We start from the raw sequence: 15,260 nt of genomic DNA on the forward strand, positions 1-15,260 counted from the left end.
ATCAAAGCACCGTTTTAGACTATTTCTGTTGTTGCATTGAAAAAGTTGCAAACTCGATGTTTGCAACTTTTTTTATACCACAAAAGTAACTTGGATTAGTGCTGTGACCCACTGATTCTGCTTTGTGGTGTCCCTTTATCAATTGGACGTACAGTACATGCAAAATCTATGGCCAGTTATAGATATGAAGTTAAGAACCAACACTTAAACCATTTCCTCATAAATGAAAAGACCACATATAAAGCAAACACCAAAACATATCGTAGAAATAGTGGTCAAAAGATAAATCCAATACAATATCTATAAAATATATAAATTTTATTAAATAAATACTAAATACATTTCAGCAGGGCAGATGGAAAAAGCAAATTTGAACCATACAAACAACAAAAGGACAAAATAGTAATGCAGTGTATGTACTAAATCATAAATCTGACAGAATATCTAGAATGAATGTACAGACACAAATAACTAAAACTACACACCAGGTGACATGGCATATAAGTATATCACAGATGATAATATGTCAGGGGGTATACTAAACAGTCAAAGTGACCTCAATGGCAATATACATAATATATGTATACTACTGAACCAGAAATTTGTACCACAAATAATGTGCTGGACAGAAGCAACAAATATATAAATTACCAATGACTATAAAACCCACTGACTCGTAGCTAATATAGACTACAGCAAACCAGAACAGGTATACAGCATATCCCACAGCAGTATATCAGCGCAAAAAATGATCATTGCCAAAATTCAGAGACAAGTGGTATACCTGTAGCCATGGTGTATAGAAAGCAAGAAACGGATCAAAAGGACTGTGCCCCAAGCGCCTCTACGCGTTTCGCCTATTGTCTGAATAGGCGAAACGCGTAGAGGCGCTTGGGGCACAGTCCTTTTGATCCGTTTCTTGCTTTCTATACACCATGGCTACAGGTATACCACTTGTCTCTGAATTTTGGCAATGATCATTTTTTGTGCTGATATACTGCTGTGGGATATGCTGTATACCTGTTCTGGTTTTCTGTAGTCTATATTAGCTACGAGTCAGTGGGTTTTATAGTCATTGGTAATTTATATATTTGTTGCTTCTGTCCAGCACATTATTTGTGGTACAAATTTCTGGTTCAGTAGTATACATATATTATGTATATTGCCATTGAGGTCACTTTGACTGTTTAGTATACCCCCTGACATATCATCTGTGATATACTTATATGCCATGTCACCTGGTGTGTAGTTTTAGTTATTTGTGTCTGTACCTTCATTCTAGATATTCTGTCAGATTTATGATTTAGTACATACACTGCATTATTATTTTGTCCTTTTGTTGTTTGTATGGTTCAAATTTGCTTTTTCCATCTGCCCTGCTGAAATGTATTTTTTAGTATTTATTTAATAAAATTTATATATTTTATAGATATTGTATTGGATTTATCTTTTGACCACTATTTCTACGATATGTTATAGATATAAAGTTATACATCTGGGTAAAAAATCTGCATCTATTAAAAGTTAAATTTTATATTTCACGAATTAACTGTCATATAAAGGATTTTTGCTGATGAGCAATGCCAGCTGTCCCGAGAGGTCTCGGGCCACAGAATCCATGGCAAGATTGAGCAGGATGCCTATTTTTTTCTTTGAAGGCAAAGGTGATTCAGAATGAGCGCGGAATTCCCTGCTAAATCTATGGCAGATTGCAGCGAGTAAGCATGGCCTAAAAGTGGAACTTTATATAGTGTGGGTTTTTTTGAGTTATTTATTTATTTTTTTGAGTAACAGATTTTTACTATGGTTCTTTAGAAATGGAGTGCATGACAAACTCTGCTACTCCTCACTGCATTTAAGAGGAGCAGTCCTGGCAGCCACGTGCAGAAGAAATCCTGTCTGCGTGTGGGAGCCAATGATTGTAATACTTGTTTACATTGTGAGACCATTGCCAGTTTCGTACTGGTGTTTTTATTGAATTTTCCTCTGTAAAATCAGACCCATTTCACTCTTTAAATACTTTTTAACCGCTTCCCGACATTTACTGTACTAGTACAGCGGATGCCGGCTGTTTAACTATGGAAATGCTGGATTTTTGCAATGCATCAGTAGGGTCTTGAAACCGAAGGGGTCTAATAAATAAAAAAAAAATAAAAAGTATTAAAAAATCAGATCTCCCCCTTTCCCTAAAACACAAATAAAAGTACTTAAATTCTGTGAAACACATTAGGTAGCCCTGTGTCCAAAAATGCCCGGTCTCCAAATCTATAAAAATATTTTTCCCATACGTTAAAATCTGTAGCGGGTAAAAAGTCAATAGTGCCAAACCGCAGTTTTTTTCACTGTTTTAATAAAACACTGTTCTAATAAAAATTTGAATAAAAAGTGATCAAAGCAATAGCAATTCCCCAAAATCATATACCGTAAATACTACAGTCAGGGTCCAACTCTGGGTCGGACTAGCCCATCGGGGAATCGGTGAATCCCTCGGTGGGCCCAAAGCCCCAGCTATTAATCCTCATTTTGTTAATACAAATGCATTTGTCAGATTCCCCGATCGGTTCCTTAACCAATGCATTTGCAGTGGCAAAATGAGAAACTCAGCACCGGCCCTGCAAGGACCTTCATAAACTAAACGAGGGGAGGTCCTTTAGTGCTACAGTAATGATATAGGATACTCCCCCTTCTCTAGCAAGAGAGATGAAAGCCCAGGAGGCCCCTGCTGCTGCCCTGCATCGAGGAGAGGAAGCTAGAATAAAGTGAAAGTAAAACATACAGGTACCTGCTGGGATTGCTATTCCTACCGTGTTTCCTCGAAAATAGTGCATCCCGCGAAAATAAGGCATGGGGGACGTTTCTGTTTAATTGCCTAATATAAGGCACCCCCGAAAATAAGACATCACCCAAAAACTATTGCAGCACAACACTGTGCGTGATGTTCTGTGTGCACAGGAAAGCCGGCTGCTGCCTCTGCTGTGATACCGTATGTTGTAGCCACTGTCCCTTCTGCTGTAGGATATGCTGGGAGATGCCCGCTGTGCATATGCTGCGGGGAGTTGGTTCTCCCAGCTCATCCCACAGCAGCCAGAACAGTGGTATCGCAGCAGCTGGCTTTTCTGTGCATATGGAACACAGTGCACAGCATTCAGCCGGTTACAATGCCCATAAAGTGAGGTTCTCCGGCAACTGCCGGCAACCTCGCTAAGCCCCGCCTACCACTTCCGCCGCCGCGATCAACAGCAGCACCAGCGCTGCTATGAAGATGGGGAAGGTAAGTAGCCCCGCTCCATAAGACATCCCCCCGAAAATAAGACATGTCCTATATTTAGGATAAGAATTTAATAAAGACGCTGTCTTATTTTCAGGGAAACACGGTAGTAATGTCACGCATTTGAGGTTATTAATTTAGTTTCAGTAAGGGTCTGTTCACACAGAGTAAACGCGCGATCATTTTGGCAAAATACACGTGTAAAGAATACACATGTAAAAATAAGACTTCCATTGACTTCAATGACATTTTACATGTGTATTTTGACGTGTTTTTTTTCAAGTGTAAAAATATAAATATATATATATATATATATATATATATATATATATATATATATATATATATATATATCATTGAAGTCAATGGGAGTCTTATACACGTGTATTTTTTTTTTTACACATGTATTTTGCCAAAATGAGCGCGTTTACTCCTTGTAAATGGACCCTCACTCCATGTGCCTTACGTAAATAGCAGTTAACCCCATCATGTCCCTCATATTAACCCCTGTGTGCCACATATAAGGGTTACTAATATGTGAGACACATGAGAGTACTAATAAAGGACCTTAATTATGAAGATACCTAATTATCTCCATATGTCCCACATATCAGTAACTCTTATGTGAGGCACACAGGGGGTAATGTGAGGGACATGATGGAGTTAACTGCTATTACTATGGGGCACATGGGTTACTAAGCTGAAATGCACAGAAATGCACATGGCCAGACTTTTTATCTGCAATGGTGGATTCCCCCCCCCCCCCCCCCAGGTTTATACTCGAGTTGATATGTTTTCCCAGTTTTTTGTGGTAAAATTAGGGGCCTTGGCTTATATTCAGGCCAACTTATACTTGAGTATATATGGTAAAAAGTATACCCTGCCCCGTTAAAAAAAAAAAAAAAAAAAAAAAATGCTCTATGCTTCCCCGTACACTGCAGTATAAAAAAGTTATGGATGTCAGAGTATGGCGACTTTTTTTTTAGAAAAAAATGGATTTTGAAGGGGTTAAAATGTGACTAAAACTATATAAATTTGGTATCCCCGTAATCATACCGAAACATAGAATACAGGGGACATGTCATTTTGGCTGCACAGTGAATGCTGTAAAAACAAAGCCCCTAGGAAAGTTGCACAAATGCACTTTTTCTTTATATCCACCCCATTCTGAATTTTTTTCCAGCTTCCCAGTACATTGTACAGAATAATTGATAGTACTAACATGAAGAACAATGTGTACCGCAAACATTAAGATTTGATATGGCTTTGAGAGCGGAAAAATAAAAAAGTTATGGGCTTTGGAGGGGGGGCGGGGGGGGGGAATCGGAAAATGAAAATTGAGAAATGCCCGCGGCGGGAAGGGATTAAACATTTATCAATACATTTAATGAAACAATAATTACTAGGAATGAAAATACAACTCAACCTACAAAAACAAGCCCTCATTATGGTTATGGGGAAAAAGCCAAAAAAAAAAACCTCCCTGAAATCTGACACCCATTCCTCCCCGAAAATAGCATGGTATATTGTTTTTTCTCATCTCACACTAATTTAAAGATGTCTTTTAACCATAGTGGTTGAGCGGTGATAAACTTTTCTATTAACTCACAGTGGTACCTACAGTGGCGGCCAAAAAAACTGCACCATTTCACAAAATGTAATGATTGTAGCGAAAATGCTTTCTTGTCTTTTTCCATTTCTATCCTCTTCTCTCCTGGATGACAAGTATTTGACAATTTTGTACATGATGTCACGTGACATTTCGATTTCGTAGTAGGAGGTATACATATCATTTGTAGGGACTCAATTTATACGCATCACATACATTTGACAAAATCCACTGGTGGTGCTTTTTTTTTTTTTTTTTTTTTTTTTTTTTTTTTGGCCGCCACTGTATATTTACCATCGTTTTGCAAAGTATGTGTTACTTGCAGTCCTATGTAATGTCACAGATTACACTGTGATAACTCAGAATAAACATACTGTAGTAGGTTTTACTTGCAGAGAGTCTTGTGTAATAGCAGACCACACACACACACGTCAGTCTTCATGTCTACTGCATCCTTGGAGAGTGAGCTTTATTTAGGGTATGTTCACATAGCGGAAAATTAAGAGAAATTACTCATTTTCCGCCGCTATATTTGGCTGCAGTATTGCCATGAGGGAATGCTGATGAAGCATTTTAACACAGTGAATTTGGTTCCAAACTGACCTCAGCCAGCTTTATTCTTCTGTTTTCACAGCAAAACTGCATATATATCACAGTAGAAAATAAATCCTCAGCCATCTGGCTACTAACTATCACATTCAGTGTGAGACCCTGGGCCTCCACACAAACATAGTAGTTCTTACCAACTCATGTGGTTCTTGCTCCCACAGGCCCTTGCACATCCGGTCTTCCCCCAGATAAGGGAGCATCATGGGAAGTGTTGACACTTTGCTTGTAAATCCCTTCCACCTGGCTGCTAATTAATTTCATTAACAACTTGTCTACAAACCAATTGAAACATCCAACATTCCAGAGACTTTTCTTTTCCATTCTGCTTTCCCAGGGTGAAAATCAGATTTTTCTGTACCTCCCAGTGGCAAAAACATGCTGCTCCAGCAGTCACACTGCCACATATCCTTCCCCCCTGATAAACGCTGGTTAAATTTATCATGGAATTCACTCTCATCCCCAGGGTCAAAATTCCTATTTTGGGATACAATATCATACAACTTGTACGGTATACCATGATATGTCATATAAGCACCTTGACTCTTCTTCATGGGTAAATTCTCTGTACTGTGGAGACCTGTCTTATTTTTGGTAGTGTAGAAATTGTTACCCCTAATAATGTCATTCATCTCACATGCAGTGCCTGTAGTTTCAGCTGTAGCCTTCAACTCATGCACTGGTTTATAGTGGTCAGGAATAGAGATGAGCGAACACTAAAATGTTCGAGGTTCGAAATTCGATTCGAACAGCCGCTCAATGTTCGTGTGTTCGAACGGGTTTCGAACCCCATTATAGTCTATGGGGAACAGATACTCGTTAAGGGGGAAACCCAAATCTGTGTCTGGAGGGTCACCAAGTCCACTAAGACAACCCAGGAAATGATGCCAACACCTCTGGAATGACACTGGGACAGCAGGGGAAGCATGTCTGGGGGCATCTAACACACCAAAGACCCTCTATTACCCCAACATCACAGCCTAACAACTACACACTTTACACACTCAATACCACCTCTCTGACCGTAGGAAAACACCTTGAAACATGTGTATTTGGCACTTGCAGTGAGGAGAGCTTGTCACCAGCAGTGAATTTGGCCCTTGTAGTAAGTTGAGGTTGGCACCAACATTTGTTTTGAAAATCAGGGTGGATTGAGCCTCTAACCAGCAGAGTTTGGGCAAATTCATGGTGGAGGGAGCCTCTAAAAACCCCAGTTTGGACCAATTCATGGTGGAGGGAGCCTCTAAAAACCCCAGTTTGGACAAATTCATGGTGGAGGGAGCCTCTAAAAAACCCAGTTTGGACCAATTCATGGTGGAGGGAGCCTCTAAACAGCCCAGTTTGGACCAATTCATGGTGGAGGGAGCCTCTAAACAGCCCAGTTTGGGCAAATTCATGGTGGAGGGAGCCTCTAACCAGCCCAGTTTGGGCAAATTCATGGTGGAGGGAGCCTCTAAAAACCCCCGTTTGGACCAATTCATGGTGGAGGGAGCCTCTAAACAGCCCAGTTTGGGCAAATTCATGGTGGAGGGAGCCTCTAACCAGCCCAGTTTGGACCAATTCATGGTGGAGGGAGCCTCTAAAAACCCCAGTTTGGACCAATTCATGGTGGAGGGAGCCTCTAAACAGCTCAGTTTGGGCAAATTCATGGTGGAGGGAGCCTCTAAAAACCCCAGTTTGGACCAATTCATGGTGGAGGGAGCCTCTAAAAACCCCAGTTTGGACCAATTCATGGTGGAGGAAGCCTCTAAAAACCCCAGTTTGGACCAATTCATGGTGGAGGGAGCCTCTAAACAGCCCAGTTTGGGCAAATTCATGGTGGAGGGAGCCTCTAAAAACCCCCAGTTTGGACCAATTCATGGTGGAGGGAGCCTCTAAAAACCCCAGTTTGGACCAATTCATGGTGGAGGGAGCCTCTAAAAACCCCAGTTTGGACCAATTCATGGTGGAGGGAGCCTCTAAACAGGCCAGTTTGGGCAAATTCATGGTGGAGGGAGCCTCTAAAAACCCCAGTTTGGACCAATTCATGGTGGAGGGAGCCTCTAAAAACCCCAGTTTGGACCAATTCATGATGGAGGGAGCCTCTAAACAGCCCAGTTTGGACCAATTCATGGTGGAGAGAGCCTCTAAAAACCCCAGTTTGGACCAATTCATGGTGGAGGGAGCCTCTAAACAGCCCAGTTTGGGCAAATTCATGGTGGAGGGAGCCTCTAAACAGCCCAGTTTGGGCAAATTCATGGTGGAGGGAGCCTCTAAAAACCCCAGTTTGGACCAATTCATGGTGGAGGGAGCCTCTAAAAACCCCAGTTTGGACCAATTCATGGTGGAGGGAGCCTCTAAAAACCCCAGTTTGGACCAATTCATGATGGAGGGAGCCTCTAAACAGCCCAGTTTGGGCAAATTCATGGTGGAGGGAGCCTCTAAAAACCCCCAGTTTGGACCAATTCATGGTGGAGGGAGCCTCTAAAAACCCCAGTTTGGACCAATTCATGGTGGAGGGAGCCTCTAACCAGCCCAGTTTGGGCAAATTCATGGTGGAGGGAGCCTCTAAAAACCCCCGTTTGGACCAATTCATGGTGGAGGGAGCCTCTAAACAGCCCAGTTTGGGCAAATTCATGGTGGAGGGAGCCTCTAACCAGCCCAGTTTGGACCAATTCATGGTGGAGGGAGCCTCTAAAAACCCCAGTTTGGACCAATTCATGGTGGAGGGAGCCTCTAAAAACCCCAGTTTGGACCAATTCATGATGGAGGGAGCCTCTAAACAGCCCAGTTTGGACCAATTCATGGTGGAGAGAGCCTCTAAAAACCCCAGTTTGGGCAAATTCATGGTGGAGGGAGCCTCTAAAAACCCCAGTTTGGACCAATTCATGGTGGAGGGAGCCTCTAAAAACCCCAGTTTGGACCAATTCATGGTGGAGGGAGCCTCTAAAAACCCCAGTTTGGACCAATTCATGATGGAGGGAGCCTCTAAACAGCCCAGTTTGGACCAATTCATGGTGGAGAGAGCCTCTAAAAACCCCAGTTTGGACCAATTCATGGTGGAGGGAGCCTCTAAACAGGCCAGTTTGGGCAAATTCATGGTGGAGGGAGCCTCTAAAAACCCCCGTTTGGACCAATTCATGGTGGAGGGAGCCTCTAAACAGCCCAGTTTGGGCAAATTCATGGTGGAGGGAGCCTCTAACCAGCCCAGTTTGGACCAATTCATGGTGGAGGGAGCCTCTAAAAACCCCAGTTTGGACCAATTCATGGTGGAGGGAGCCTCTAAAAACCCCAGTTTGGACCAATTCATGGTGGAGGGAGCCGCTAAACAGCCCAGTTTGGACCAATTCATGGTGGAGGGAGCCTCTAACCAGCGGAGTTGGTGGAAATCAGGGTGGAGGGAGCCTCTAACCAGCAGAGTTGTGGGAAAGCAGGGTGGAAGGAGCCTCTAACCAGCAGAGTTGGGGGAAATCAGGGTGGAGGGAGCCTAGTATTAGCAGAATTGTGCAACGCTTATGGTGGATGAGTAGGAGGATGCGGAGGAATTGGAGAGGTTGAGTACAGACATGGAGTTTCATGTTGGGGTGCTTTACACAGGTGGGCCCAAAAATGAAGGCTCTATCCAGTGGTGGTTCATTTTTATCAAAGTGAGCCGGTCGGCACTCTCAGCTGACAGACGGGTGCGCTTGTCAGTGATGATGCCACCGGCTGCACTGAACACCCTCTCAGATAGGACGCTGGCGGCAGGACAGGACAGCACCTCCAAGGCATATAGGGCAAGTTCAAGCCACAGGTCCAACTTCGACACCCAATACGTGTAGGGCGCAGAGGGGTCGGAGAGGACAGGGCTGTGGTCGGAAAGGTATTCCCGCAACATGCGCCTATACTTCTCACGCCTGGTGACACTAGGACCCTCCGTGGCGGCACTTTGGCGAGGGGGTGCCATCAAGGTGTCCCAGACCTTAGACAGTGTGCCCCTTCGTGAGAACTTGGTTGCCTACTGGAGGAACTGCCCTCCCTGCCGCCAACGTCACATGCTGGAAACATCTCCATCATATTCTGCACCAATTGCCTGTGGCAAGCATTGATGCGATTGGCCCTCCCCTCTACCGGAATAAAAGACGAGATGTTGTTTTTATACCGGGGGTCAAGGATAGCAAAGATCCAGTACTGGTTGTCCTCCATGATTTTGACAATACGCTTGTCGGTTGTAAAGCACCCCAACATGAACTCAGCCATGTCTGCCACAGTGTTAGTTGGCATGACTCCTCTGGCCCCACCGGAAAGTTCAATCTCCATTTCCTCCTCATCCTCCATGTCTACCCATCCGCGCTGCAACAATGGGACGATTCGAAGTTGCCCGGAAGCCTCCTGTATCACCATCACATCATCGGACAACTCTTCTTCCTCCTCCTCCTCCTCCTCCTCCTCCTCCTCCATTAAACGCAGTGAAGCGGACAGATGTGTGGACCTACTCTCCAGCTGTGACGGATCGGATGCTATCCCTAACTCCTCTGTGTGATCTGAGTTATCCCTGATGTCAATCAGGGATTCTCTCAGAACACACAAGAGCGGGATTGTAAGGCTCACCATCGCATCCTCAGAGCTCACCCTCCTTGTGGACTCCTCAAACACCCGTAGGATGTCACAAAGGTCTCTCATCCATGGCCACTCATGGATGAGAAACTGAGGCAGCTGACTTTGTGGCACCCTAGGGTTTTGTAGCTGGTATTCCATCAAAGGTCTCTGCTGCTCAACCACTCTATTCAACATCTGAAACGTTGAGTTCCAGCGTGTGGGGACGTCGCACAAAAGCCGGTGTTGTGGCACATGCAGGCGTTGCTGGAGAGATTTTAAGCTAGCAGCGGCTACTGTCGACTTGCGAAAGTGGGCGCACATGCGCCGCACTTTCACCAGTAGCTCTGGAACATTGGGGTAGCTCTTTAGGAAACGTTGCACCACTAGGTTGAAGACGTGGGCCAGGCATGGAACATGTTGGAGTCCGGCAAGCTCTAGAGCTGCTACCAGGTTCCGGCCGTTATCACAAACGACCATGCCTGGGCCCAGGTGCAGCGGCTCAAACCATATTGCCGTCTCATCGAGGAGGGCATCCCTCACCTCGGAGGCAGTGTGCTGTCTGTCCCCCAAGCTGATCAGCTTCAGCACAGCCTGCTGACGTCTACCAACGCCAGTGCTGCAACGTTTCCAACTCGTAGCTGGGGTCAATCTAACAGCGGAGGAGGAGGCGGTGGCGGAGGAGGTGGCGGAGGAGGAGGCGGTAGAGGAGGAGGAGGAGGGGGGTGTTCTTCTCGTGTCCCTGCCAGGAATGTTAGGCGGGGAGATGAGGTACACCGGGCCAGTTTGGGAAGCAGTCCCAGCCTCAACTACATTCACCCAGTGTGCCGTCAGTGAAATGTAGCGTCCCTGTCCGCATGCACTTGTCCACGCGTCGGTGGTCAAGTGGACCTTTGTGCAAAGCGCGGAACTAAGGGCCCGCCTGATGTTGAGTGACACGTGCTGGTGCAAGGCGGGGACGGCACACCGGGAGAAGTAGTGACGGCTAGGGACGGCATAGCGAGGTGCCGCAGTTGCCATCAGGTCCAGGAAGGCGGGAGTTTCAACAAGCCGGAACGCCAACATCTCCTGGGCCAGCAGTTTAGCGATGTTGGCGTTCAAGGCTTGCGCGTGTGGGTGGTTAGCAGTGTATTTCTGCCGCCGCTCCAATGTCTGAGAGATGGTGGGTTGTTGTAAAGAAGCGCCTGATGGTGCCTTTGATGGTGCAGGAGAAGGAGATAAGACAGGAACAGGGGAGGATGAGGGAGAAGTCAACAAAGTGGCGGAGGCAGATGAAGTGGTGTCCTGGCTCGTCCTCTGGAGTGCATCGCCAGCACAGTCAGCAGTGGCAGTGGCAGTGGCGTGAACGGCAGGCGGCCTTTGTCCTGCCGTTGCTGCCTGCCACTGATTCCAGTGCTTGGATTCCAAATGACGGCGCATTGAAGTGGTGGACAGGTTGCTCTTCTCAGAGCCCCTAATCAATTTCGAGAGGCAAATTGTGCAGACAACACTATATCTGTCCTCGGCGCATTCCTTGAAAAAACTCCACACCTTCGAGAAACGTGCCCTCGAGGTGGGAGTTTTTCGGGGCTGGGTACGAACTGGAACATCTTGGGAGATTCCGGGTGTGGCCTGGCTTCGCCTAAGCTGCTGACCTCTGCCTCTGCCTCTAGCTACCCTTTTTGGTGCTGCACTTGCCTCAACATCCACACTACTTTCCCCGCTTGACATCCCCCCTGTCCAGGTCGGGTCAGTGTCCTCATCATCCACCACTTCCTCTTCCAACTCCTGTCTCATCTCCTCCTCCTGCACAATGCGCCGGTCAACTGGATGCCCTGACGGCAACTGCGTCACATCATCGTCGATGAGGGTGGGTTGCTGGTCATCCACCACCAAATCGAACGGAGATGGAGGAGACTCTAGTGTTTGAGCATCTGGACACAGATGCTCCTCTGTTAGGTTCGTGGAATCGTGACGTGGAGAGGCAGGTTGAGGGACAATGAAAGGAGCGGAGAACAGCTCTGGGGAGCAGAGACAGTTGGGGTTATTGTTCTGTGAAGCTTGGGAATTTTGGGAGGAAGGAGGACAAGACTGTTGGGTAATAGGAGGAGAGGAGGCAGAGTCTGACTGGCTGCTGGACAATGTGCTGTAAGCGTTCTCTGACAGCCATTGCAAGACCTGTTCCTGGTTCTCGGGCCTACTAAGGTTTGTACCCTGCAGTTTAGTTAATGTGGCAAGCAACCCTGGCACTGTGGAGTGGCGCAATGCTTGCTGCCCCACAGGAGTAGGCACGGGACGCCCTGTGGCTTCACTGCTACCTTGCTCCCCAGAACCATTCCCACGGCCTCGTCCACGTCCCTTTCCGGGAGCCTTGCGCATTTTGAATTCCCAGTTAGAAATTGGCACTATATACCAGTAGTAAAAATTGTGGGTGCACGTAACCCCAATATATTCTTTGAATTCCCAGTCAGACAATGGCACTATATACCAGTAGCAAGAAATGAGGGTATTTATAACCCCAATATATTCTTTGAATTCCCAGTCAGACAATGGCACTGTATACCAGTAGTAAAAATTGTGGGTGCACGTAACCCCAATATATTCTTTGAATTCCCAGTCAGACAATGGCACTGTATACCAGTAGTAAAAATTGTGGGTGCACGTAACCCCAATATATTCTTTGAATTCCCAGTCAGACAATGGCACTGTATACCAGTAGTAAAAATTGTGGGTGCACGTAACCCCAATATATTCTTTGAATTCCCAGTCAGACAATGGCACTATATATCAGTAGTAAAAATTGTGGGTGCACGTAACCCCAATATATTCTTTGAATTCCCAGTCAGAAACTGGCACTGTATACCAGTAGTAAAAATTGTGGGTGCACGTAACCCCAATATATTCTTTGAATTCCCAGTCAGACAATGGCACTATATACCAGTAGCAAGAAATGAGGGTATTTATAACCCCAATATATTCTTTGAATTCCCAGTCAGACAATGGCACTGTATACCAGTAGTAAAAATTGTGGGTGCACGTAACCCCAATATATTCTTTGAATTCCCAGTCAGACAATGGCACTGTATACCAGTAGTAAAAATTGTGGGTGCACGTAACCCCAATATATTCTTTGAATTACCAGTCAGAAACTGGCACTATATGGCAGTAGCAAGAAATGAGGGTATTTGTAACCCCAATATATTCTTTGAATTCCCAGTCAGAAACTGGCACTGTATACCAGTAGTAAAAATTGTGGGTGCACGTAACCCCAATATATTCTTTGAATTCCCAGTCAGACAATGGCACTATATACCAGTAGCAAGAAATGAGGGTATTTATAACCCCAATATATTCTTTGAATTCCCAGTCAGACAATGGCACTGTATACCAGTAGTAAAAATTGTGGGTGCACGTAACCCCAATATATTCTTTGAATTCCCAGTCAGAAACTGGCACTATATGGCAGTAGCAAGAAATGAGGGTATTTATAACCCCAATATATTCTTTGAATTCCCAGTCAGACAATGGCACTGTATACCAGTAGTAAAAATTGTGGGTGCACGTAACCCCAATATATTCTTTGAATTACCAGTCAGAAACTGGCACTATATGGCAGTAGCAAGAAATGAGGGTATTTATAACCCCAATATATTCTTTGAATTCCCAGTCAGACAATGGCACTGTATACCAGTAGTAAAAATTGTGGGTGCACGTAACCCCAATATATTCTTTGAATTACCAGTCAGAAACTGGCACTATATGGCAGTAGCAAGAAATGAGGGTATTTGTAACCCCAATATATTCTTTGAATTCCCAGTCAGAAACTGGCACTGTATACCAGTAGTAAAAATTGTGGGTGCACGTAACCCCAATATATTCTTTGAATTCCCAGTCAGACAATGGCACTATATACCAGTAGCAAGAAATGAGGGTATTTGTAACCCCAATATATTCTTTGAATTCCCAGTCAGAAACTGGCACTGTATACCAGTAGTAAAAATTGTGGGTGCACGTAACCCCAATATATTCTTTGAATTACCAGTCAGAAACTGGCACTATATGGCAGTAGCAAGAAATGAGGGTATTTGTAACCCCAATATATTCTTTGAATTCCCAGTCAGAAACTGGCACTGTATACCAGTAGTAAAAATTGTGGGTGCACGTAACCCCAATATATTCTTTGAATTCCCAGTCAGACAATGGCACTATATACCAGTAGCAAGAAATGAGGGTATTTATAACCCCAATATATTCTTTGAATTCCCAGTCAGACAATGGCACTGTATACCAGTAGTAAAAATTGTGGGTGCACGTAACCCCAATATATTCTTTGAATTCCCAGTCAGAAACTGGCACTATATGGCAGTAGCAAGAAATGAGGGTATTTATAACCCCAATATATTCTTTGAATTCCCAGTCAGACAATGGCACTGTATACCAGTAGTAAAAATTGTGGGTGCACGTAACCCCAATATATTCTTTGAATTCCCAGTCAGACAATGGCACTATATACCAGTAGTAAAAATTGTGGGTGCACGTAACCCCAATATATTCTTTGAATTCCCAGTCAGAAACTGACACTGTATACCAGTAGTAAAAATTGTGGGTGCACGTAACCCCAATATATTCTTTGAATTCCCAGTCAGACAATGGCACTATATACCAGTAGCAAGAAATGAGGGTATTTATAACCCCAATATATTCTTTGAATTCCCAGTCAGACAATGGCACTGTATACCAGTAGTAAAAATTGTGGGTGCACGTAACCCCAATATATTCTTTGAATTCCCAGTCAGACAATGGCACTATATACCAGTAGCAAGAAATGAGGGTATTTATAACCCCAATATATTCTTTGAATTCCCAGTCAGACAATGGCACTGTATACCAGTAGTAAAAATTGTGGGTGCACGTAACCCCAATATATTCTTTGAATTCCCAGTCAGACAATGGCACTGTATACCAGTAGTAAAAATTGTGGGTGCACGTAACCCCAATATATTCTTTGAATTCCCAGTCAGAAACTGGCACTATATGGCAGTAGCAAGAAATGAGGGTATTTGTAACCCCAATATATTCTTTGAATTCCCAGTCAGAAACTGGCACTGTATACCAGTAGTAAAAATTGTGGGTGCACGTAACCCCAATATATTCTTTGAATTACCAGTCAGAAACTGGCACTATATGGCAGTAGCAAGAAATGAGGGTATTTATAACCCCAATATATTCTTTGAATTCCCAGTC

The 15,260-nt window shown here is 44.5% G+C and overlaps 1 protein-coding gene across 1 annotated transcript in view; it reads left to right on the forward strand.

The window, feature by feature from the left end:
* The window catches only part of POLE4 (DNA polymerase epsilon 4, accessory subunit), a 73,516-nt gene that overhangs the window by 45,428 nt on the left and 12,828 nt on the right, over positions 1-15,260 (forward strand). The gene's annotated exons all lie outside the window — the stretch shown is intronic.

This window comes from Leptodactylus fuscus, chromosome 1, assembly GCF_031893055.1.
Source record: "Leptodactylus fuscus isolate aLepFus1 chromosome 1, aLepFus1.hap2, whole genome shotgun sequence".
Classification (NCBI taxonomy): domain Eukaryota; kingdom Metazoa; phylum Chordata; class Amphibia; order Anura; family Leptodactylidae; genus Leptodactylus; species Leptodactylus fuscus.